Raw genomic sequence first — 4,107 nt, forward strand, 5'->3', positions numbered from 1 at the left:
CGCTCTCCGAGAGAAGGCCGTTAAAATCGATTCCCTATTTTCGTTTTCGAAACTTGTGTTGGTTGGTCCGATCTATTGTGCAATCGATTTTCGAACGTAAAGTGACAGCCCTAGCTCATATAAGCAGCCACTAGTACCCAGTGACAATTCTTCTAACATTCCTTTTCGAGCCCTAATCCTCTATTCCAATTTACCTCATTTTATCAAATTTCATAGTCTGCAGCTCAGAGTTTGAGTCTGCTCCCTTTAAAGGAAGATGAGCCAAATTTGTTACCTTTATTTCTTTTAAGACTGGATGGGCAGTAAACTCGTGAAAGCCAGTTTAGTGAATGTTCTTTTGAATGGTTCATGTAAATACATCATTTTAAATTAGAAGTCCCTTTTGTTTTTGAAGATAAATATTTACTTAAGGTGAGTTAAGCTGAGCCATATCGCATTAATTATCGCAGGCGATACGTCAGCGATAATTAATGCGATATGGCTCAGCTTGTCAGTTAACTACGGCACTGTGTTGTAAATACCGCTCCATCTGAAAGCAGGTGATGGCGATTTACTACTAATCAAGGAACCGGCTTCACTGACGAGATGCGCATAACAATCTCATGCCATATATCGCCCAGCCCTAATTAGCAACACATTATTAGCTGTTTGAAAACATAGTCAAGCAAAAGGCTAATCATATTAATTACCATTATGTGTCTGATGTTGTGTAGAGCGATACATAAAATGCATTACCATTCTGATACATGATCGACTTGTATTCGAGCCTGTATAATTCACTCTTCCACTTCTTCTAAATCAGTTTCTGGTTCAAACATATATGGCTGAATTAAACCAGTATTTCCACTTGCCATCGTGCAGCGTTTACTAAAGTTGACAGAGTGGATCAGGTGTGGAGGATTAGGGAGTGGAGGCGGGGGCTAATTTGCATATTCATGGTTCCACGTATATTAAATGAAGCAAAGATGTAGAGTTACATTCAAGCTATTTGAGGCATGAAGAATTTTTTTTTTTCACAGGAAAAACCGTTTAAATATGTTAGTTTGGTGATCTAAGATGAGTTTTAAACGATAAAATGATTGACTACAGGGGGACAATGCTGCTTTTCATCATATTTTCAACTCAGGATTTATTAGAATTTAGTATAAATATATCCCCTCTGTTCAATACACTGAGATCTTTATGATTTTACCTCTTAATAGCTACATTTATTATTAGCCACGTTTTTAGAAACTTGCAGTCTACTTCTCTGAAAAATGGTAGGGTATTGTACTTTAAATATGTATATATATAATTATTTTTTTTTTTTTTTACTAGAAATTATGAGTAGCGTGGGGTGTAGCTCATGAGCGCTGAAGACATGTGTTGTTGGCGCATGTGCTTTTCTTTTCACAGGAGGTTGACATCTGCCATACTGTGTAGACCCATACTTATACAGGAAGTCAGTCACAGCATCACAAGAACAACTCATTCATTCACGGGACAGAATGGAGCTCAGCTGGCTCATACTCACGTTACTGATGACTGTCTGTAAGGCTATTGGATTTCGATTTTTTTTCAACCTTTTATATATTTATAAATTTCCTTGTGAAGTAGTACACCTTAGCATTTTTTTAAAGAGCATTTACGGAAATAGTATACTTTATATATTTTTGTGAAGTGAATTTAAAGCTCTCAGACAATTAATTGCATGTTATTTGCAATTAAATGAAAATGTTTTATAGTTTAAATTTATATTAAATGCAATTAGTTGAACTTTAGGGTGCTTATTTACATTCTTAATTAGGATGAAAGTACATTTCACAATTGTTTTACTGTTTTTGAAATATTGTTACTGTGTACTACCAAATGTACTGACAAGCATTATTGGTGAACTTAATTATATTTTAATGTCATTTCGTTTGAAACTTGTAATGTATATTTAAATATTTGTAACATTTGTATGTTTAGCCACTTTGACGTTTAATTCAAATGTTACTTGCGGTTTCTTAATAATTATTTGTAGAATTTACTCGCAATGTCTGAGTGAAAATTGTTTCAAAGTAAATACTACACCAATTTTTTGTCAGTGTATATTATCTAGAAGTACATTTATATATATACTTTTTATTATTTGAAGTACACTACAAGTGCACATTCAGTACAATAAAGTGAACTTCTTTTTCACAAGGGTTACCAACAACATGATAGCAGTCATCTTAATCTTTATCTACAATCCTGTTTTCCAGATAAATCCAATGGAGAGATCCGTCAACAGCCAGACATCTTTGCCAGCCATTCTACTGTGACATTAACATGTGAACACGATAATCTCGACCACTACAGATTGTACTGGTACAAGCAAACAAAGGTGGATGTGGGTTTGACCTTACTGATATTTTCTGCTGGCCAAAATATGGTGGAGAATGAAGCACCATTTACAACTTCTAAGTATAATGCAACCCGTCCTGAAATAAAGACGTCCACACTGGAGATTATGAAACTAGAGACTGAAGACTCGGCTCTGTATTACTGTGCCACAAGCACACAGTATCATACTACAGCTGCACTGCTAAACAACAACCACAACTCCAACACTGCGCCGAGAACAGGGGGAAAAATGAAGACATTCATCTATATCAGTTAGATTACAGTTACTTTCAAAGGTTGATGGTTGAAGACATGAAACCATTGCTTTACCATTTTGCAAAGTGGTAAATCTACTCTTAATAATCCTTAATATTAATAATATTAATCTTTAACAATTGGTGCTTTTGTTTGTAAGTGGTAATCAAATAATTCAAGTCAAAAACTATAGGACTAAATTAGACATCATTATAGGTTAGAAAAAAGGGAAATAATGAAAAAGGTTAGATCAGGTAACAAAGTTTCATGTATACCACATATGCAAGGCTTTCATATGTCATTTCCTGTTCCTTTTGTTCATAGACTCACTAGTGCAGTCACATCTATCTAGAAGGGGTGAGAGACAGCAAGGGGTTGATTCTCCTCTTTTGTGTCATGGGACTGCTGTGTTTGGGGTTTATTTTCCTGCTAGTTATTAGTAAGTTTATCCTGTAGTCAAACATTTATGTAGAAATCTTATTGTTGTTATGCAAGTTGATATAATCAATTGTTTTCTACTCCACAGAGTCATTAGCAGCGATAACCATCACTCAGAATGATCAAGTTAGTAAAACTCAATTGTTTGCCCAACGGAATCAATCGATTATTCTCAAATGTAACCATGATGATGGCAGCTATTATTATCTGTATTGGTACAGACAGAGAAGTCAAGGTGAACTGTCCCTTGTTGCTTTTTCTCTGGGAAAAGATAACACAGAAATACTTGCCCCTTTCAAAGACACCAAATACACAATGCAACGTCCCCAGATTAAAGAATCTTCGCTGGAGATCAAGGATCTAGTAGAGGAGGACTCAGGCATTTATTTCTGTGCCTCTAGCATTACACAGTACCTTTACTTAACCAAGCACCTGAACAATAACCCCAATCTGAGCCACAGTGATCAGAAAAAAAAAAGATAATAAAGGTGGGTGTGGGATATCCTATCTTTGATCTCACTAATCATATGGCAAAGGGAAATAATTATATAAAATCAAAAAATATATATTTATATTGCATGAAAATTATGAATATATTAGTTAAACTGAATGTTAATGTAAATCCTGAAAAGTAGTTGTACATTTTAATATCTACACTAAATGTATTCATGCATACTTATAAATCAAAATATACCCACAAACCTGTTTGTCACTTCATTTTGAAATGTATGCTCTTTCAAACAGAGGAGTTTGAGGAATAATGACATAAAATACTCAATAAATAAATAGCTATATGCATGTGTGTTAATATAAAATATTTATTATGAATTTAAGTTAAATTAAAAAGCTCTAAACTGAATGATAAATGTCTGTTGCACTGCTTAGTGCTTAATATGTTAAATGTCCACACAGTTATTAACAAATATCTATCTACCTTACAGTAAATGTACACGTAACCTTTGGCCCTCTAGAGGTTAAAAAACAAAACTGCATTCATTTTGCGGAAGAACTTGTTTTAGTTGTGCTTCAGCTCAACTGTACGGATGAATATGGTTCTTTCTCATT

At 34.3% G+C, this 4,107-nt stretch overlaps 1 long non-coding RNA gene across 1 annotated transcript; it reads left to right on the top strand.

The window, feature by feature from the left end:
• Positions 1 to 526: 526 nt before the first annotated feature.
• LOC311071852 lies at positions 527 to 4,107 on the top strand. The gene is made up of 4 exons (XR_014603936.1): positions 527 to 1,530; positions 2,229 to 2,693; positions 2,929 to 3,043; positions 3,131 to 4,107. It is a non-coding gene; the product is annotated as an uncharacterized lncRNA (long non-coding RNA).

The sequence above is a fragment of the Abramis brama genome (genome assembly GCF_963993115.1).
Source record: "Abramis brama genome assembly, chromosome: 21".
NCBI classification, from domain to species: Eukaryota; Metazoa; Chordata; class Actinopteri; order Cypriniformes; family Leuciscidae; genus Abramis; species Abramis brama.